This window comes from Lithobates pipiens, unplaced genomic scaffold (assembly GCF_037356315.1).
Source record: "Lithobates pipiens isolate NorthernLeopardFrog02 unplaced genomic scaffold, aLitPip1_a1.2 Scaffold_10, whole genome shotgun sequence".
NCBI classification, from domain to species: Eukaryota; Metazoa; Chordata; class Amphibia; order Anura; family Ranidae; genus Lithobates; species Lithobates pipiens.
The window spans coordinates 190,248,388-190,271,693 of record NW_027507686.1 but is presented as its reverse complement, the minus strand read 5'-3'; the positions used below and the strand labels follow the sequence as shown (position 1 = coordinate 190,271,693).

The following is a 23,306-nucleotide window of genomic DNA, read 5'->3' as shown; positions in this document are numbered from 1 at the left end:
TGTACCAGGACGCTCAGGTTCCCTCTGTTACCAGCTCACGCCAAGAGTACAACTTCTTGAAAAAAGCTTCTTAGGGACTGAGAAACACCTTACTTCAACAAGGTGACCGTGTCGAGAATCCGAGGCAAGCTGTAATAAAATGATCCTGCAAGGAGATTCATTTTACACAAACATGTGTAAAGGAAATCAACACAAAAGGATTTTTGTTTGCACATCATTGAATTGTTGTTCAGTAAGCTAGATAACAATCATTCAGTTAGGGTTGCCAGCTCATCCCTTTAAAAGCGAACATATAATAATTACACAGGTTTTGTGGCTGATTAAGGTGGTAATTAAACTCACTTGGTGCCTTATCTATGTAGCAAGGACCCCAACCCCCTAGAGGCCTAATGATCTCCAGAGTCAGGGAGAGCTGACATCCTTCTTTGTAAAGTGGGTTACTAGGCATGGTGGGTTTGATGCAATAAGAAATGCTGGGCGCCAGTCACTTTTTGAATGCGAACAAGAGATTTATTGTCTCTTAACAGAACGGTGGGAGAGAGGGTTAGGGCCAGGACACTCTTGAGTAAATACAATACATACAACTCTGAGACTTTTATAGGTAGACAGCAATACAGTGGAAGGCCTCCAGCCGGATAACACTGTATAGGTAGGACCGCTGTCTCCTATGGTAACTAATCTTGCAACAGTCAATAAAAGGTAGTTGTACGTAGCTCTTGGTTACACAGAACAGTCCATTTCTTATCACACTGTAGATCTTCACTCACTGAGCTCCCAGTATCTCACTAGACTTCCAGATCCCAGTCGTCACTGGATCCCCTGAGCTCTTCCACGGCTATCCCGATGTATACTCCTCAAGCATAACTCCTGCTATCCTGCTGGGTCCCTGGCTTTGCACTTGCTGAAGCTTTCCCACTTCTTCACCATCCCCGGCTGGTGAGAAGACTGCTCTGGTACTTGCTCAAGCGTATTCACTGTAGTCTCCGGTAGTAAGATGGATGGTCCCTTAGTGGCAACATCTTCCCTTCTACCTCCAACCACAACTGGTTCCCCGTCCAGGTAAACCTTCCCAACTTGGTTGGACTCCAATCCTGCAGTCCCAACCCTTTGCTGCTTCTCCTGCTCCTGGATAGGCCTCAGGCAGCCTAGCAGTCAGGTGTCCCCGGGATAAGCCTCAGGCTTCCGGCCAGGTGGCACCAAACCCAGATCACCTGACTCCACCCAAATAAATAGTCTCTCCCAGCAGGCCAAGGGACTAAAGAAACCCCCGTAAATTGGCTGAGACACCCCATCCATTCATACTGACCTTGCAAAGCCCCTGGTCATTCTAAGGTCACAGCCACAGTGCCACCTTGTGACAGAAGAGAAAGGGTGCAGCAATTCCAGAATTAGAGGGGAATCAATTGATCTTTTATCAATTAGCCAGGAAAATTACCACCTGGCAAACTAAATGTATTAGCCACTCTGCCTAAACATCAGGGTGCTATATCTACATTAAATTAGCCTCAGAACCTGTGTAATTCAAATGTGTTTGTGTTTAAAGGGATCAGGTGCAACCCTACATTCTGTACTACAACAGAATGGACATAATTTAGGCTTTCCTCTCTCTGACACATTCTACAGTGCTGACCTGCACTGTTTGTCCAGAACAGCCTGCGCAGGCCATTCATTAGGTATACTTCCTTACAAATGCATGGTCAAACAGTGAATCATGTAGCTGCCAGTCAACATGTAAAGCATGCAGGTGGGGATCGTGCTTTAGAATGAGGAAGCTGAGTCATCTAATTGATTTTGAACATGAAATCATTGCTGGTGGTTGCAGCATCTCAGAAACTGCTAACCTCTTGGGATTTTCATGCACTCTAGGTTCTAGAGCCCTGATGCCCAACCTGTGGCTCAGGGGCTACGTACAGCCCTTTGACACATACTGTGCAGCTTACAGGGCCCCTTTAGGAAGACGATTATCTGTGTTCTTGTTACTTCGGTTCTTACTCATGCATGTAAAGGAAAAAATTGTTTTAGACTCTTCACATGGGCCGGATCCGGTTTTGCTCAGCAGGGGATCTGTCCGCTGATCCCCTGCTAAGCTTAGCAGAGTGCTTTGATGGCAGGTCCGTGTCTGCTCTGATTTATGCAGAGCGGACATGGACACAGGCTGCTTTGCTCTATGGGTAGTCAGATGTAAATGGACTGGCTGTTCATTTACACCTGACTACTTTCCAATCCAATCTGACCAGACGGAGGGGAATGGATCCCCTTCGATTTGTTTTTGCCGGATTGGATCAGAGGTAGCTGGGTGTAAACAAGTTAATTTACATGTGACTACCTGTAGAGGAGTATGGTTCAGGTCCCCCTAAAAAAACAGACAGGCGGACCTGATCGGACCCCTAATGTGAAAGGGGCCTTAAACTGGCCATAGTCGGATTTTGCCAATCCATTTCAATCCCTGGGTAGGCTGGTTGTACAAAAGTTGATCCCTTGGTTGACTTCTGTATAACCAACCGGTTGTAAAATTCTCATTCAGTGTTGAACGAAAAAAAAAATGAATAGTGTATGGCCTGCCTTTTATATATTTCTTCTACACTATGTTCTGTGCTGTCCAGACTTTTCTCTTTTTTTTTTTTTTAAATAAATATATTAAAATGTGGCACAAGTAATTTTAAGAGGGTTGTAGTTAACACAAATGTGGGAGTATAGATTTGTAAAAAAAATCTGTATAGCAGTGTATAACAGTGATCTCTAGCAGTCCCATGTTATGTTTCTCCAGGCTGTCTCCTGAAGCATTCTCCAGTCTCCAACAACTGTCTGCAGTCTGGGACCATCTCTTGAAGCATTTCCTATGTATTTGGTGAGCTGCAACATGATACATTTTTGGTTTCGGGTTTAATAGCGTTTAAAAAATATTTTAATATTGCTGGTTTATTTTTAAGTGCTTTTTACTTGCTTAAAAAAAAAATCCTTACATGCTCTGTATACTTTGTGATGTTTAGGAGGGGGCTGGAGAGTAATGTTTAAACATTATTAACTCTGTCTGTACTCACAGCCGGTGCTACCACTAAGCAAACTAGGCAGCCGCCTAGGGCGCACTGCTGCCTAGGGGCGCCCAGCCACTGGCTTCCCTCTGCGTTTGCATGCTCTGCAGGCTGCAGCATGTAACTAACTCAGTCCGACTGCTAGTTTAATTCGAGGTGCAGCACAGCACTGGAGCCAATGCTAGAGGAAGCAGAGCCGATGCTTTCTGTATAGCGGCACCTTCTGTCACATTAGCAGGGCAAAGTGGGTGGAGTCAGGGGTGGGGCCAATGGGGGCGGCAAAATAAGGTTTTGCCTAGGGTGTCAAAAATCCTTGCACCAGCCCTATCTGTACTGGGTTCACAGTTATTCATTATCGGCTGTAAGGGTTAAAATTTTAGAAACCTGAAGGATAGTTGAATCTGTCCCACATTGACAAAGACCGTTGGGACTGCCCAGAAGTTCTAAAGCCGTGGGACACAAGGATCAAAATTTTGTCAGGTTCAGCATGGGCTGGCCGAATTTCGATCCATGTTTGGACACTCTGGTTGTACAGAATTTGATCTATTGATCGATTTCTGAAATAACACCCTGACGTCTTTTCTCAAAATGACTGGTGAGGCCAGCTATAGCTGGCAATACTAATTGCTGTGTTCTGATGGCAGGGAAGGCTCCGAACTGTGAGGACACATTAACACAGTGGGAGTGATACTCCCATCCATATTAAATAGATGGGGGAATTGGCACATCATTTTTTATTCAAAACGCTGGCTGAGCGAAAAAGGATCACTAGTCAGAGCCCAGACTTAAACCTCCATTGAAAATCTGTGGAATGACTTGAAGACTGCAGTCCACAAACGGTCACCATGAAATTTAAATGAACTTGGGCAGTTCTGCAAAGAAGAGCGGGCAAATATTGCAAAGACTAGATGTGCAAAGTTAGTAGAGCCTAATCCCAACAGATTAAAGGCTGTAATGTAAGCAAAAGGTGGCTCAACAAAATACTGACATAAGGGGGTGATCCTTTTTCCAACTCAGTGATTCTGTTTTTTCCTGACATGTTGGTGTTATGTCTTTCGCTTGGATGTTAGAAGTTGCACTAATAAATACAGCTGGATAAACCAAAACTGGTGTTGTACGTCACCACGTTTTTGACGTTTTTTCCAACCAACTTTGTGTGACCGTGTGTATGCAAGACAAGTGTGAGCCAACATCCGTCCGAAAAAATCCCATGGATTTTGATGTCGGGAAATCCTATTGCGTGTACCGGACATAAGAGTGGAAATACACTTCAAGTTTTCTGAATTGTGACCTAGAACATTATCTCTCTACAAATCTACATTGATAATGGTGAAAATGTTTACTCCATTAGTATAGCTGTTATATTTATGATAAAGGTATTAGTGATCAGATCCTGAGAATGTACAGTATGAGATGAATCCAGGGTTGAGTGCTGCCTAGTTAAATCTAGATGGAGGAGATATTTGCTGAGAAAATATACAATGGATCCCCCCTACTGAAAATATACACAAACACCCTGACCCGGGCATCGTTCAATGCCAAAGTACACAGAACACCACACTGAGTTGCTCTTCTTTACTGTACACCATACACTCCTACACACATGTACAGTCATCTGTAGAAAAACTTCAGGAAGTGTAAATCGAAACTCCGGGCAAATAGCTAAATACACAGATGATTATATGTAGAAGAGGGTTGTTTTAGCTATCAAAGGATTTTTATTTCTGTCCATACAATCCTGAGATCTAGACAGCTCTGCCACACATCACAGCCCTGTGTAATAGGACAGGAGACCTGTATTTTCTCTGCTGCAGTTCAATTAACCTCTTCATGCCAACCTAACACAATGAGCTTTTTTCTGTGGGGCTGCATATTTGGATATCTCTTTGTGCTGGGAGCCCGCCGCAGCCCCAGGCACCAATCAAAAGCCTCTGATTGGCGATCACAGTAATTAGTCACTGTGAAACCAGCCCTTGTGTTTTCTTTCTCCTTGCAGAGAAAAAAAAATGTGTGCCAAAATAACAAAAACAAAATAATAAAAAAATACAAAACAATAGTGCCAGGGTTAGTGTTTGGGTCAGGGTCATAGATCAAGGCCAGTTTTTCTTTTCTAAATTAGTATCAGTTAAAGTGGTTGTAAACCCTTACAAACCACTTTGACCTACAGGTAAGCCTAGATTAAGGCTTACCTGTAGGTCCAAGCAATATCTCCTAAACCTATATGGTTTAGGAGATATTTGCCTGAAAACAGGCACCGCTGTCTACGGCGCATGCGGCGCGCAGGCGCACTGAGCGCGGCATTCTCAGCGACGGAGCTGCCGCGCGTGACGGCTCCCGTGCGCATGCGCGGGAGTGACGTCATCGCGGCTTCGCCGAATGACAGTGGCGGAGCTGCGAGACACCACCAACAAGATGGATGCGGACTACAGGGGACAGCGGTGACTTCGCTGGCTCCTGTGTCAGGTAAGTGACACATAATGGGCTACTATGCGATGCATAGTAGTCCATTATGCTTTGCCTTTGCAGGGAATGAAAGAGGAAGTAAACTCATCAGGGTTTACTTCCTCTTTAATGTCAGTGTGTTTTAGGTCGGCTAATTATGCTGGTTTTATTACCATTACCATGTACATTTGTTTGTGTTTGTCGTTCGTTGTTTTTATTTATTTTTTTCCCGTCCCACTGGCCAGGGGCGTTGCTAGGTCTACAAAAGATCTGGGGCTAGAGCCCATAGCAATGTATTAAAGAAAGTCATACGCTTGGGCCGGCATACACATGTATATAATATACGTGTGTGTGTGCATATATCCCCAGAGAGCCTCCCCCTTGCATCAGGGTCCCCAGAGAGCTTCCCCCTTGCATCAGGGTCCCCAGAGAGCCCCCCCTCCCCTTTGGGACCTCTGCAGAGACTCTGGCTATGGGCCCCAAATTTGGGGCTATAGCCCCAAAAGCCACCCCCTAGCGACACCACTGCCACTGGCCCTGACTGAACACTGCTGAACTAGCGATAGGCGCAACATCTCACTGCCATTACCTAGCAAGAGAGCGATTTCATATATACAGACAGACAAGCCTTTTAACGATTATGCCTCCAGTAATTTGTGGTAGTGTGCCTATTAAAAAAAAAATATTCAGAGGTCTAATGGAGTTGATGCCTTGATGGGTTATGGTGGGTGGTCATAAAGTTATGGCTGATCTGTGTATATCTTATATTGTTTTTTTTTTTTTGACATATTACCTCAATTTTTAATGCACATTTTTGTTTGTGTTTTTAAGCCTGAAGAATTCCTCTCCTTTTTATAGAACTGCTCTCCTTCCCAAGCCAGAGGAAACAAACTCCTGGAGCTTGATACATGTGTAAAAATGACGCTTGAAAGAATGCCCTCTGCTTACACTCTATTCAGGTGCAGGCTTAGCATCAAAATAGATTTTTTTATTAATTTCAAATATTTTATATCAATATATATCAAAATGGGAATTCCCCTTAAAAATTAACAACAGAGATCTGGTAAAATAGGTACTAGTAGATTTTTTTGAACAGATGTCAGAACACAGGAAGTTTTGGATATGCCTTGTTTTTAGTTTAAGGTTTTTAGTTTTATGCTAAATACAAGGTAAGGCTGCTTTCACGCTGCTCCTTTGCAAAAATGTGGTAAAAAAACATATGTTTCTGTCACATCTTTACCTTGTTTTTGCTTAATTTCCGATGCGTTTTGCACCTTTGAAAACGGGGACATGTGACTCAAAAAACAAACCAAAAATGCGATTTTCCCTGACTGGTGGGGATGCGATCATATGATGCTTCCCTTGGGTTACAACTGAGACTGTTTGGATTTGAACCCAGCTCATCTCTACTAACAAGCGTGGAAGGTACCCCCACACAGGTAGCACAGACACCTTTTTAAAATCATCATAGAATGGGTAGATGTTGATTGTCCAAGAACAGGATGGGAGGTGTGAAAGTTGTGGAATTGCCCTGTCCTAGTTACATAATCCCATTCTAGATGCCAGAAATAATGCATAGGTTTTAATTCCTTGATTTACATGGCTAAAGGTGTGCATCGTTTTCAAATCTCCGTGGAAGAAGTCTTAAAAAATCTTTATAGGTATCAACCCCTAAGCCTAGTACACACTGGCCAAATGTCGTCGGGTTCAATAGAAAATGTCGGCCGGCTTCTATCAAAGGCTTATGACAGAAAAAGATCTGGCAACCGACTCCCGGTCAGCATTCCGAGTGTTCTGGCAGGACGGCCGTCCCCCTGTCAGAGCACAATAGCACAGCAGAGAAGATTGCTGTACTAACATCGGATGGTTATTACAGTGGCTCCGATTTGAGCTGTCAGTTTTCTTGTTTTTTTTCAGTCAACCCACTGGACCTAGTGGTTTGTACGAGACGTTAGCCAAGTAAATTGATAAACAGTCAAGGAAAGAACAGAAACCTAAAGACAACAATAAAAGCATACGTTTGTACTTGCAATAATGGTACATTAATTGTGTTGTCAGGGGTAAGGAGATTGTTGGCACACCTCTTCACTTAGTTTAATATCTCTTATCTTGTAACATGAACTATTCAAATACTTTTAGAACAGCTTTATTTTCAGTTTTGTCAAATTCAGAATAAACTTGCTTGGGCCCAACGGGGTTTGTTTAAACCGGAAAGATAAGAGAAATATAGAAGAGTTAGGAAAAAGAGATAAGGGAAAGAAAAGGACAATGTGAGAAGCCAAGCCTATACTATAAATCAACACTTGCTAGAAGTGATTAAAGCGGAGCTCCACCCAAAAGGGGAATCTTCACTTGTTTGCCTCCCCCCCCACCCCTCCTCCGCTGCCACATTTAGCACCTTTCAGGGGGAGGGAGAGCGGGTACATGTCAAAGACACTTCCTGGAGACCGCAGTGGTGAGGTCCCTTGGAAGTTCAGCCCCCTCCTCCTTCCCCCGCCACTGAGCCATTCACAAAGCGCACCATGCTTTGCGTATGCCCAGTAGGGTCCCGGATGTGAAGTCACGAGGCTTCACTGCCAGTTTCTCTTACAACGAAATGCGACGGCAGCACCTGAGAACTGACTGAAAAATCAGCTGGGGTGTCGACATCGCAGAATCCCTGTATAGGTAAGGGTCTTAATATTAAAAGTCAGCAGCTACAGTATTTGTTATTATTTTTTTGGTGGGGGGCTGGAGCTCCTCTTTAAAGTTAGAATGTTTTTAAACATGAAACCAAATGTAATATATTTCAGATGATCAGTTATTAGATGTGGTGACTGCATTCTTTTTTTAATTTAAGAATTTCAACAAATACAGAAAATCTTGCTAAAATGCAGTATTCTTGTCACTTCCTGTAAGCGGAAAAGAAAGAACTAACAATGTTATCTTCCTTCTGTAAATGACTAATCTTCTACTCTCCATGTAATGGAGCAGAAAAGAAGACATGTTTGAAGTTCAATTTAGTGACAACCATGGCTTCCTCCATAGATACAGTGCTGGAGTAAGCATAGTCTTCAAGGGACAGAAGTGTGTTATTTGAAGAATTTATTTCTTTATTTTCACCTGGTGATCCAGCCAGTAAATCTGTTATTTTTCAGTTCCCTTTCACAAAAAGTGGCATTTGGTGGGCTGAAACAAACCATTTAGCACTGACAGTTGTGCTTAAAATGGTCATCTTTTATTTATGTATGTAAAATCTTTATCCCAAAAGAAAACAAATCCGTTGCTGTAAAACCTTAAAAAGTGTTAGCTGGAGTAAAACTTTAGCTTCTTAATGAAATGCATCTTACACTACCTCCTCCGCAGGCTGAAAATACTGCTGTCAAAAGGTGTCTCCATTGTTCATCCATAGAGTGGTGAACACTAATGCAGCTACCACATTTAAGAATTGGTAAACTGCAATAAATATTTGTGGTTTATTTTAGGTTTAGATACGCTTTAAGTGAAAATAAATTGGAAAAAGCCTGACAAAAATAACCTAATGCAGTCTCTTCATCTAAGGCAGTGGTCTCCAAACTGTAGCCCGGGGGCCAGTTGCAGCCCTTTACTTGCCTTTACGAGGGCCAGTTGCTGCACTTTACACTGACATGCTATTCTGTCAACTGACATCAACAATAGGGCACCATTTCTCCCATTGACACCAACATTGGAGTAGCTATTCCTCCCAACGATGGTGCACTATTCCTCCAACTAATACCAAATGTGGTGATGCTTACTCCCACTGATGCCAGCAAAATATCCACTCCCGCTATCCACAGTCCGTCCCCTCTAAAATCTGAAGAGTAATACACTGGCCCTTTGTTTAGAAAGTTTGGAGACCCCTGATCTAAGGACTGGAAAGCTGTATTATAATATTATTTTGGCTTTGGGTTTAGCTATACTTTATTTTGAGATGCTTGTTGGACTGTTTAGTTACCATTTGTTAAAACCTGTGCAGTTAACCTAACAATTTATCTTTCTTTTCAACTGTCCTACCTGAGAACGATATCTGATCTAAAAACTGGTAAACAGGACCATTACTTCCAAAAATACTTTGCCTGTTTTAAACAATGTTTACATTCTGCCAGACATCTCATGACAAAATGGAATGTGCATGGAATCTAGAAACTGAAAAATAATGGGCTGCCGGTAGCACTTTCAATCATAGCTCTGCAAAAACTCAGTAATTTCCACCAAGCTGACATCAAGCAAAGCAAACAAGGCCATATATTAGACTTATGGTAGAAGCATACAAGAATCCAGATGGACAAGGGAAATACCTGCATGAGTAAGTTAGAACGACCAGAAATATCGCTTTAATCTGGAACAGATAATATGAAAATCAGATATGTCCACCAAAAAGGAGAACTGTTGGGAAATTGGCAGATTATTTTGCATTAGGTTCCTATGGCTTTATTTATTTAGGCTGATGTCAGTTGGAATCTTTGAGCTGTTAAATGCTAAGTTCACCTTTTCAAGAAAATTATCTATACAGTCAAAGGGGCCTACATAAAGTGTGGAGCTTTAAAAATGTTGATTAAAGTAATTACCATACTTGTAGGCCATTTGTCCTATCGGGTCCACTCATTAGACTCCAGCAAGATTTGAAAATTGCAAAACAAACAGCAAAAAAAAGCATTATCCTTGTGCTAAAATTTTGTGAATTGATCCCATAGTGTTATTAAAACAGGAAGTTTTCGGGGCATGTTTTGGCTATGAAGGAGTGAGGACATGTATCACCTCAGCTCCGTACCACTGCCGCATACAGCACAGCTCCGGAGGAGGATTCTTAACTCCAACAGCTCCTCCAATGTCCCAGCGACAGCGGCTTTCTTTCTGATCGCTCATGGCAGGGACAGCTAGATTCATACTTCCCCAGGACTTGTGGGCAAGGCCGTGAGGCTTCCAAGATGGCGCAGACCAGAAGGCCGCAAAATCCTCCCAGCACACCACAGCTCAGCTCCTGAAGACCACACCTTGCTCGGTTCCCTCCCTGGGGTCGTGAGTGAATCAGCCCCCCCCCATCTCCCCTGCCTCTCCAGATAGAGGCTCTGAAGTGCCTGACTTCCTTGGGGATGGGGACATCAGTCATCATATCTTGTCCCTCCCCACCAGAGAGGACCTGGAGCACTTCACTAGCAGGGTAGAGAAAGTCTTTACAGAGGACATTGCACAGCTAAAGGCTGACACCTCACACCTGGGTGCCAGAGTGGAATCTTTAGAGGAGAGAATCGAGGAAGCTCTCTGTTATTGCTATGCTACAGTCTAAATGCCTCATGCAGGATAAGCAAGCTCCAAGCTCAAAAAACATGCCAAGCAGACTTCAAAAAGGTTCTTGATGCCCTCCAAAAAAGGCAGAAAGCCAACATAAACATAGCAGAGACCCTGAGGCACTGAAGAAACTGGCTGACCTGAGGGAATTGTTCTTGCGGTTCTTAGATCGCCAAGCACGTAAGCAAGTTAGATACATGTCTCATAAATACTATGAACATGGCAATAAATGTGGTCATATGCTCACAATGGCTCAGCATGCTCAGGCATATGTGCAGAAGCTTCACTCCTCCTCTGGCGAAGTTGTGGTCCAGTCTTCTAAAATTGCCTCAGGGTTTCAGGAATACTACTCTCAACTGTACAACTTAAACCCTGACCTGCCCCTGAACACTCAGGTTTCCAGGTCGGTGGCCATCCAGGAATATCTGGCCTTGGCTGATATTCCTCCCTTGACCGCGGATCAATACACTATGCTTGATCTACCGATTTCTCCCGCTGAGATTGAGCTAACAGTGAAGTCCTTGCCCAACGGGAAAAGCCCTGGACCTAATGGATTCATCAAGGCATACTATACAGCTTTCTTCCCCCTCTTGGTGAACCCTATGTTCATAGTGGAGGGCAACACTATTCCCCCAGAGGCACTGCTGGCTCCCATCTCAGTACTCCTGAAGGAAGGCAAAGACCCTACTGTCCCCCAGACTTACCGCCCCATATCCCTCCTTAACGTTGACATTAAAATCCTGGTAAAAATTCTGGCGAACAGGCTGAAAGACCTTATGCCCCATATCATTCACCCCAACCAAACAGGATTTATTACAGGTAGGGAAGCTAGAGACAATTCCATTAGAGCAATCCAACTTATCCACTGGGCCCGCACCCATCCCGACCCTAAGCTTTATACAATTTTATTGATTGATGCAGAAAAGGCTTTAGACCGAGTTGATTGGTCATACCTGCGAGTGGTGTTAGAGGCCCAGGGATCAGGATGACATATGTTGACATCAGTGCCCTATTTTCCACTCCTAGCGCACAGGTAAATGGGGTGCTCTCCTCCTGATTCCCAATCAGGAATGGCACGAGACAGGGGTCTCCCCTTTCACCCCTCCTTTTAGCCTTGGTACTAGAGCCGTTACTACGTACCGTAAGAGTGAATGCACATATAAAAGGTCTGAAGGATGGCAATACTGAGCATAAGCAATCAGCATACACTGATGATGTGCTATTCCTCCTTTCAGAACCCCTGATCTTGTTGCCAAACCTGATGAGAGAACATAAGCATTTTGGACTGCTTTCCAATTCCAAGATTAATTTCTCAAAGTCGGAAATCCTGCCCTTTCAATTGACCCCCTCCTTGGCAAGTAGCTTGCAGGCCGATTTCCCTTTTACCTGAGCCAGGTTCTCCTTTTGGTATTTGGGCATACAGCTAACGGATCGTTTTGATACCCTATATGCTGCCAACTACCCCCCCCCCCCGACCCCCCACACTTGACTCGGTCAAGAAAGACCTTTCACAATGGACACCACAAAGACCACCTTCACGTGGCTAGGCTGAGTAAATTTCATAAAAATTAACATTCTGCTGCACATACTTTTCTTCCTGCAGATGATACTGGTACCCCTGCCCAGAGACTTCTTTACCTGAATGTCTGGTATGCTGTCTGGGTTTATGTGGAATGCACAGAAACCCAGAATAGCTTTGAGAGTGCTGAAGCGCCTGAAACAGGCAGGTGGATTGGGAGTCCTGGACATAAAAAGGTATCTTAGGGCTATTGCTTTTCAGAGGATCCTCAATTGGCGTTTCCACACTCATTCCAAGCTATGGGTTTCCCTGGAGAAGTGTTTGGCAGGGAGGAATCTAACACAATGATGGCAATGCCAGTTGTGGTAAACTCATGAGGAATGGTAAGCTACTGAGTTTTGAAACCCTACAGGCCAGACATAGCGGTTCCCGGGTGGATTTTTGGGAGTACAGACAGTTTCAACATTTTTTTGAGATCCATGGCCACTCTATAAGAGACATTTCCTCTCTCACGCCCTTTGAGCGCCTCTTTTGGGGAGGACGACCCAATACTCCACTTGGTCTCGGAACTGTACTATCTGCTAGGTTCCACTACATACTTTATGACTCTAAACCTACATACACGCAGGCATGGGAGAGAGACCTAGGGTTTGAATTTACCACAACTCTGTTGGCTCACCTATACCAGCTCACTCATTCAATCTCTATCGAGTCTAAAACGCAAGAAACTAACTATAAAGTTCTGTTCTGCTGGTATAGGGTGCCAACAGACTTGGAGTGCATCTACCCTTCTGTATTAAACCTATGCTGGCGAGACTGTGGACAACGAGGCACACTTTTACACATATGGTGGGATTGCCCATGGATTAAGCCTTATTGAGAGGACATCCTGGGCCTGCATATCCCTCTATCCTTGGTCCACTTGCTCCTACATGTCCCTCGGATATGATTAGTCAATATAAGAAAAGCGCACTACCCCATTTGCTGAATGCAGCCAGATGCTTGCTTCCCAATTTATTGGTAACAACCACGAATCTCTACATGGGAGGAGTAGATTGGCAGGGTGAATGGAATTCTGGAGGCAGAGGATTGGATAGCAACCTGTAGGGGTTCTCGTGAATGCTTCAATAGTATATGGGCACCTTGAAAGGACTATGTTACCGAACCAGCCCGCAAATAGGCACTTAGGGGTAGAGATACACCCTCTTGTTGCAATATAGCCTTCCCCATTTCCACAGGAGGTTGTCCAGCCTTGGTTCGGCTCGCTCGATGCAGATCTGGAGATTCCAAATAAGAATACAGTTATGTTCCAGTTTCCCCTTTTATCTAATTTCTCCTCTTCTCTTTTCTCTTCCCCTCTTTAGTCTTTAGAACAATGTTGTTCCTGTTATGTGAGTTTCAATTTCCACCTCACTTGTGTTGCGATAGCTGGACTTATGGCTCTAGTGCCTTGCCACTTGAGGGGAGGCCTTCCTACCAAGGGATGAAATCACTTTTCCCTTTTAGCACCAGATGTTTGCCAAGGGCACTCCTGACTCGGGTGGTGTACTGGGAGACGTTAGCTGGAGGGTAACTTGGCCCCCCTTTCCCGGTGTCGCTGTCAAGAGGATGCCCCTATATCCTTTGTAGAATCTCCAGCAGCATGGGCAGGCTCAGTGTTGGCTGTAGGGCTTGCCACAGCCCCCATATATATCCTTATGTATTTTTTTTTTTAACAGGTTTTTCTATTTTCTGACAACAAAAAGACAGTACAAACATAACGTTCATCTTACAGAGGATCCAGGATGTTATCCGTGAATATCACTGCCATAGAAATGTCCCTAACCCCCCCCATGAGTAAAAACCCTATATTATTGCTTAATAACGTGACAAGCATTGTTCTCCTTTACTTTATTCCCCTGCTTGTTTGTATGTACCTTTTTTTTTTTTTTATCTTTTTGATACATGCCTATTTCGGTCAAGTCCTTGACTATCTGAAAATGTTTGCTATAACATGTTATTTTTGTCCTAAATAAAGATTATACTAAAAAAAAAAAAAAAAAAAAAAAGGACTTTTCCAAGGGACTCTTATCCACTCAAAATGAGATTTTGAAGTATGTGTCCCGTGGCATTCATTTATTTTTTTTGTTCAGTCTCACTGTTTGCTTTGCTGGAAGTGTACATCTGGGGATAATAAAAAAAAAGTATTCAGTACATCTCTGCAATATGTGCCTATACCTCCCCATGTTTCACTCCAATAAAACACTGCAAGGACAGAAAAATGCTTCCCAGGCCAAAGTCTGTTGAGCGCACAACTTCCTGTTTGAGCTGATAAAGCTGCTTCTGTTGCATTGAAATCCAAAGGATTTTTATTAGCCCTGCCCAAGTTCTCTGCGGACTACAGAACACCTCCCCCTTATGTTAAGGCGATGAGATTAGGATGAGCACCTTTTGCTTTTTTTTTTGCTTTTGCACCACGCGATTTCCTGCACCCACAAACGCACTGCATGCTTAGATATGTGAGGGTGTCATTAGGAATGAATGGCAGCCCTGTGCATCTGTAAAAGAGCAGCGCATTTGGCTGGGTATAGTTGTGGGTGTGGGAACAAGTGCGATCCCTACTAGTGTGAACCAAGCCTTAAGCATTTCTAACGCTGGAGGCCAGTAGATGGGCTCCTGATCATGTGATTGGCTGCTCGGCAAGCCTGTCCTATGAGCTCTTCGTTGTACACAGTCGCCATGAACTGTCGGTGACAGCTCAGTCACAGGGCTGGGAGCACAGACTAAGCATGCACAGAACAAAGGCACTAGCTGTGCGCGTATATACAATATGTGCCAGCAAAGCCCTGAAGCTCACGGCTGTGCTGCCACATGTGTGTACAACCAGTGGCTAGGTGCTAAGCATCATTTGTGATACTATGTCATTATAATGGTTAATACAGGGGCAAAATTTCCATATACAAACAAAAAACTCTTTGACTAATGAGCGATTTATTCCCTTTTTTCCATAGAAAAAGAAACATTCCTTTAAAATATATATTAGTGGTTATCACTGTTGTCTTCCATCTCTGGGTTTTAGGGGTACAATTTGCATGTAGTTAAAATGATCTCCCCATGTTTATGTAGGCTACTTTTGGGTTCTCCATGCCCCCCCCCCCACCAATATCGGGGGTTTAAAAACTGGCCCCTTAGTGTATGTAGTATAACTGTTTAATTGTAGGCTCCCCAGTGGGACAGGAACGAATGTAAAGAATTGTATACTATGTTATACTATATCAGTGCTATAAAAAAATACTGAAAATAATGGCTATAGGTACTATATCAACCATAGGCAGATTTTAATTTCAGAATTCGAAAAATATAGCAAGTTTGACAGTGCGGTGATCAGAGCGGTGATCGGTAAATCACTCAACTTCTATCTTTATTGATGTTCAGTTATGTGCTTTGTTCATTCAGACGATCATTTAATGGGCTGCTGTGTTTAGGCAGTTTATATGTCTCATCCCATAAAGTTGGCTTTAGTGTCTTTTATAACGTGTTTTCTCTGCCATTAGCAGAGAAAACACAATAAAATGAACACACAGACTGACATTTGCCCAGTTTATGTCATGAAACACAAAGAATAATGCTTGGCAAACATAACATCTGCAAAGTCAGATATATGGCCTTGTTAAAGATTATTTGAGAAGATAGCAGAATCCCAGGAAAACAGACATGCTTATATATTCAGTCAACGCACGCATGTACTTAACCAGAAAATGATATTTGAACAAAAGATTTAATACATGACACGCTGGATGGATCCATTCCTATAGACATGCTAAATGAACCTAGAGCTTGGATGGGGGAAAATACTATTAAAGGGTCAGTCTACCCAAAACTGTTTCAGTCTTCAGTATGACAGGGTCTCTTTTATATCCTGGGTCCACACACCTGCTATGGCAATAATAATGGGGTCCCAGTCTCTGACCAAAATATCACCTTTAGCATAGCTCCCAACTGTCCCTGATTTCGAGGGATTGTCTCTGATTTCACACAATGTGCCGCTGTCCCTCTTTCGTCCTCATTTGTCCCTCATTTTGGTCTGATCTGTATAGTTGTATATAAAATGCACTTTTTCTCTTTCATATAGTGTTTCCCAGTGCTAAACCTTTCATCCAATTTCTAAATTGCTGCATTTGTGAATTTTAAAAGCCAAAAATTTGTAGTGGTAAAAAAAACTTGTGGATTTAATTAACTTTTCTTTGGTTAATTAAGGGTGTGTGGCAGGGGGCGTGTCCTATGCCTACATATATTTGCCAGTAGGTGTCCCCCATTCCCATCTAAAAATGTTGGAAGGTATACCTTTAGGTGTACCAACCCTTTAATAATACGGATTGTTAAAATAAAAAATTAAGAGGGCTACAATGCTGTACCTTATGTAACTGTTGATTGCATGTCTGTGATTAAAGTGCATGTAAACCCAAATTCTATTTTTCAATGTTTGGCATCATCTTTGTCATGCAAATACTATTTAGCAAATCTGTTGTACAGTTTCTAACCTGGAGATGTTAGCAGGGACTTCCTGTTGCAGGCAACAATGCCAAGCCACTGCCTCTCAATTTGCAGTGGTGTTGTCAGCCTGCCATGTGAAGTCATTCAGTTGGCCACTGGGCAACCTATCTGATAGAGATAACAGGCAGGCTAGACATAAAAGGCATTCCCAATGACCACATAACCGAAAACCCTAAAAGAAATGGAAACCACAAAATACCAGCCCATAAACAAAATCCAACATTGTTTTAGACAGATGCCTTGCAGATAGCTGTGGACAGAACAGCAGCTACACATGGCTGCTGACCTCCAGTCTACCAGAAAAAAAAATTGGGGACAAAAAGTCCCTAATAACATAAACAAAAAAGAGACAGCACAGGGATTGATTGCCCAGAGAGCTAGCAATCAGAAAGTCCAGTTTTCCTACTGATCGTTATCTCTTTATATGCAGTTTGACAGTTTTCCATACCATTTTGCTACACTACTGCAAAGCGTTTTTGGCAGCAGCAATTTTAACCCTTTATTTGGCCACTAGCGAGGGTTAAAAGTGCCCCGCTGGTGCTGGAAAAACGCTGATAAATCGCCGCTAGTTTAAGCAGCGCTTTACCAGCATTTTTCGGGTGCTGGCAGTGTGAAAGGGCTCTTAAAGCACTTGGGCTTTCACATTGGGATTGCAGATGAGGCTTCTTTCAAGCCCTTTACAGGCGTTTTTTTTTTAACACCAAAGCACCTGAAAAACTCCTTAAAAAAAACGCCCCAGTGTGAAAGGGGCCTAAGTTAGTTACCGGGATTGGTGGGATTGAATGTTTAGGAGGGGCTTCAAGAGTGTTAAGGAGGGATTGAGTACACTTCAAGCGGTGTTAGGCCCCTTTCACACTGGGGCGGTTCGGGCATCAGCGGTAAAGCTGTGCTATTTTTAGCGCCGCTTTACCATAGTTTTAGCGGTGGTATTTGGCCACTAGCAGGGCAGTTTTAACGCCCGCTAGCAGGTGAAAAAGGGTTAAAACCGCCCGTAAAGCACCGCTGCATCTGCGATTTGCCAGCAGTATAGCCCCGCAGCCCCATTGATTTCAATGGGTAGGAGCGGTGAATACACCGCTAGTTGAACAAAAAAAATGCATAATTTATGGGCTGCCCGAAAAGATGATTTATTGTTTGCAAAAAAATAAATATTCTGTGACATATTCTTATCAATTAAGACAGCAGATAAAAAAAATAAAACCACTGGGTAACTGGAGATGAGTAACAAGTCTTAGAGATTGCACTATACAAGTTAACAGTATTTTTAAGTGGATTCATAGCCAATTTTCATTGTGGTTCTAGGACAGTGATGGTGAACCTTGGCACCCCAGATGTTTTGGAACTACATTTCCCATGATGCTCATGTTCTCTGCAGTGTAGCTGAGCATCATGGGAAATGAAGTTCCAAAACATCTGGGGTGCCAAGGTTCACCATCACTGTTCTAGGAAAACAAAACAGGAAGTGAAAATAAATCTATTCAAAGTGGGGAAATCCTCCTTTAGATCACCAGAACAGGTGTCCCAGTTGGAATATTTCTTCTCCTCCAATGACAACAGTACAAATTTGGATTTCCCATTAACTGCCTCAGGGAAAATGGTCAGCAGGAGAGATTAGGAGGGTAAATTTACCAAATTGTGACACACACACAGAGGTACTAATCCTTCCACATGTTATTCAAAACGATTGAAAAAAAGTTTAGCTCTAGTTACACTTTATTCTGGGCATCCTGTTCCCCTGGGTTGTATACCCTCTGTGTTGATGGACATCAAAGTAATGTCAGGTGTACAAATGTTTTCCCTTAATTTATCAGGTGCCATAAAATAGAATATATATTAAAATGACCCAAAAATTACAGTTGAAAACCAAACTCTTCCTGATGTATAAAGAGCATTGTATACATGAAATGTCTCATTTATACTTGTGTACACAGATGCTCTGTTTGACCACATTCTGTATAAGAATCTTCCCTTCTCTATGGTTGAATGAAGCTCAGACAGCGCTACCCAGAGGGCCCATTGTGTACAGGGGGTATAGAGCTTTATAGTGTGCACAAACATTAAAGATGAATTATGAAAAGATCATATACAAATGGCAACAGACATGCAAAATATTCATGTCACTATACACATGCATACAAGCTCTGTGTGCTATGAGCGCCATTCAACCAACATTGAATAGAGTTCATCTCAAATAGAACATAAGTTCAAAAAGAGTTCCTACACAGCATACTAAGAAATATACGATTCAGGGTATGCCAACTCCCTGCTCCTCCCCAACTTGCATGGCTTGAAAATTTAATAGGAAATTTGCCCAAAATAATATCTAAAAGTCAAGTAAATAAAAATATCATTTAAATTAATTAATTCCCAATAATAGCATCATAAAAACACCCCCCCCTCCCCCATAAATCTTCCATATTTCACAGATGTGGAAAAAAAGTATGAAAAAAGAGGCAGGGCAAAGAAAGACACGGTATTACCTTGGCAAAAAGGGGAGCACAGCTGGTTTGGCACCCATAAGGATTTTATTTTGTGGCTGAAGACAACAGAAGCTTCCGAGATGGTGACTGGAATTTGTCAAAGTTGTGAGTGGAAAACCATCTGCAATTTTGAGCTCCATCCACCATTTTGGAGAATCTGTCATCTGTGTTATTGAGTGCAGACTATTCAGTTGAACATATGCAGCATCAGAAAAAAAAGGTCACCTTCTAGAAAATAGTATGGCCACATACTGGCTTTTCAAAATAACAAATACAATCATGTAAAGCTTGCAAACATATAACAAAAACATAAAAAAAGATATAAAAAAGAAGAAATATATAAAAAGGAGGGCGCATCCACCTTGTGCATTACCAAAGGTAATATTTATTAAAAACTGTAACAGCAGTAGTCATACTCGCAATCAAACATGATAAAAAGGCTTGTCAGTACACCTGCAAATTGAACCGTGTCTCTAGACATTTGCAACCTGGACCAGATGTTGAGTGGGACCAGATGGCATTGCAAATGGCTAACATATAACAAGCAACCGTTACTGGTCCAGGCTGGCCCACTCTTCCCCGCAAAAAGATTTTCTGGGTGCACATCCAGCTCATCACTAAGATGTATACAGCGATCAGCCTTAACTTATGACTACCGAAAGGTTAAGTGAATAATATTCATTATCTAGTTGCAAAGGCATCTGAAAGTGGGTGGGATATATTGGGCAGCAAGTGAACATGTTGTCTCTGAAAGTTGATGTTTTGAAAGCTGAAAAATTGGGCATTGCAGTTTGTTGCATACGGGGTTGCACAGACCAGCCAGGGTGCCTATGCTGACCTGTGTCCACAGCCAAAAAGGCCTACAATGGGCACATGAGCATCAAAACTGAACTATGGAGCAATGGAAGAAGGTGCACTGGTCTAACTAATCCTGTTTTCTTTTGTGCATCTCTTACCTGGGGAAGAGATGGCACCAAGATGCCATATGGGAAGAAGGCAAGCCAGCAGAGACAGTGTGATGCTTTGGCCAAAATTCTGAGAAAACTTGGGTCCTGCCATTCATGTGGATTTTACTTTGATATGTACAACCTACCTAAATATTGTTGTTGACCAAGTATACCCCTTTATTGAAAGTATTCCCTGATGGCAGTATCCTCTTTCAGCTAGAAAATGCACCCTGCCAGACTGAAAAAATGGTTCAGGCATGGTTTGAGGAACACAACGAATTCAAGGTGTTCATTTGATCTCAAAATTCCCCAGATTTCAATCCAATTGAGCATCCGGGGGATGTGCTGGAAAAACAAGTCCAATCCATGGAGCCCCACCTCACAATTTACAGGACTTCTCTTATGCCCCGTACACACGAGCGGACTTTTCAACATCCAAAGTCCGTCAGACCGAGTCCGTCAGACTATCCGATCGTGTGTGGGCTGCAACGGACTTTAGCTTCGCAAAAGTCTGACGGACTTTAGAAATGAAGCATGCTTCAAATTTTCCCGACGGAACTCCGCCGGACCCGGTCCCCTTCGAAAAATCCGCTCGTGTGTATGCTACTCCGACGAACTAAAACCGACGCTAGGGCAGCTATTGGCTACTGGCTATGAACTTCCTTATTCGAGTCGGGTCGTACGTCATCACGTTCGAATCCGTCGGAGTTTAGTGTGATCGTGTGTGGCCAAGTCCGTTCGGCCGAAAAGTCTGTCAGAACTCCGTCGGAACTCCGGCGGAACTCCTTTGGAAGTCTGTCGGACATAAGTCCTCTCGTGTGTACGGGGCATTAGAGGATCTACTAGTGATGGCTTGGTGCCAGATATCACAGCATACCTTCAGAGGTTAGTTGCATCCATGCCTCAACGAATCAGGACAGATTTGGCACCAAAAGGGCTGGTGGCAAAGGTGGGACCTACCTAATATTAAGTAGGTGTTTACAAAGTTATGGCTAATCGGTGTAGACCAGAAAAATACCAAGTTGACAACAGCAAGGAGTTAACTGGTGCAATAAACAGAGGCAAATAAAGGTTTTCTCCTTACTGGTTGATTTCCCTTTGTGTTTCACACCAGGTTGATGGCCCTCCAAGTTCTCAATTCAAATATCTTTATTCTTTAAAAACCAGGGTAGCAAGCAGATAAAAATATCAAATGCTTTTAAAGTATACCTGCGCTTAAAGCCCAACTCCAGGAAAAAAAAATACTCCCTTGCAGTGCCCCCTCCCTGCGTGCTGCAAACATTAAACGCTCATTGTGTCTAGGGATTATAGTACAGGTATCGTTTTTTACACCCCTGCTGCAGCATGCCCCTCCTCTGCCTTAAGCTCCAGCCTTTGCAAGGGTTATTTTTATTTTTTTAATCCTGGAGTTGGCCTTTATTCATAGTCTATGATTAAGCGCAAGTACGTGTGAAAATGCATTAGAGATTCAGCTTGCTACCCTGGTTTTATGGATATTTGCATTAGAGTCTGCAGTGAAGTCAACCTAGTATTTGGTGTGCTCTCCTGCTTAGTGTAATCAGTTTTTATTAGGAAAGCAAGGGGACTGGCAGGAACACCAAGGATTTCACATAAAGGGAGCAATACAAAGAGTACAGGATACTTTCTCATACAAGTACATGGTACAGCAGGCACATATCAAGAATATGAAGTGTTGGTGTAACTAAAGCCTCATACACACGATCAGACTTTGTACAAACTTTCCCGTAGACTTTTGTACAAAGGGCGTTGGCCATAAGTTTGTATTGCATACACATGATCAGACTTTTTAGGCAACAAACACGAACGTAGTGACGTTTCAACGTACTGACGACACTTCAAAAGAGGACTTCAATTACTCCAACGCCACCTTTGGTCAACTTCTGTATTGTTGTCTGATCTTTTTGCATTGGTTCTGAGCATGCGTGTTTGTAATTTGTACAAAAGTCCGATGGTTTTGTGTATATATGATCAGACTTTGCTCCATCGGACTTATGTTGTCAAAAAGTTTGTCCGTTCGCACAGCCAACAAAAGTCAGATGAAAACCGAAAAAGTTTGTCCAATGTAACATACACAGGGTCGGATGTTGCTCCAAAACAGCTCATTTGCATGTTTGTTGTCAAAAAGTCTGATCGTCTGTACGGGCCTTAACACTTTAAGCCTAGTACACACTATTCCTTTTTTTTAACTGAAGGGAAAAAAAATGCGAGAGCTCAGGAGGAGCCCCATGTACTAACAATATGATGTTAGTACATCGATCTACACTGATGAGATATTGTGTTTTAACATGGGAACTGCCCAATGCCAGAACACACTGGTCAGCGCCGATTGGATGCTGATCAGCAGACCTTTTTGGTCATGCCCCTTCGACAAATGCTGTCCGAACCGCCGGCTTCTGTTGGACCGGCTGCCGTACACACGGGTCAAATGCCGGCCAGTTTCTATTGAACTGGCCAATACTGTCGGATATTAGGTCTGTGTGTATGGCCCTTTAGCTTTATGTCTGGATACCCAGTGAAGACTGTCTAGAATAAAATGTTCATGAATCCCTTTACAGAAGGTATTTTGTTTTTAATTTTTTTGGGACCTCTGATCAAAACTCCTCATCATGTAGATAAGTAAGATGAAATTCACAATTAAAGGATTTATGCCAGTGCATGTTCTAACCAAGGCCCAGGAAAATTTTCAAACCAACATCAAAAATATTTGTGTTGCAACATGTATGATTCCTTTCAACCAAAGCTTTGGATCCAATGCATGTTGGAGGCCAATACAAAACAAATGTATAAAATGCCTTGTATAAAACTAATGCCGCGTACACACCATCAGACTTTTCGACGGACTTGGTCCGGCGGACAATCCAACAGACTTTCAAACGAACGGACTTGGCCACACACGATCACTCCAAAAGTCCGACAGATTTGAACGTGATGACGTAGAATAAGGAAGTTCATAGCCAGTAGCCAATAGCTGCCCTAGCGTCGGTTTTAGTCCATCAGACTAGCACACACCGACGACCGGATTTTTCGACCGGACTCGAGTCCG

General features: G+C 42.9%; 1 protein-coding gene across 7 annotated transcripts in view; it reads right to left on the bottom strand.

Moving 5' to 3' along the window:
- Positions 1-23,306, bottom strand: part of MYRF (myelin regulatory factor) — a 244,940-nt gene that overhangs the window by 205,671 nt on the left and 15,963 nt on the right. The window lies entirely within an intron of this gene.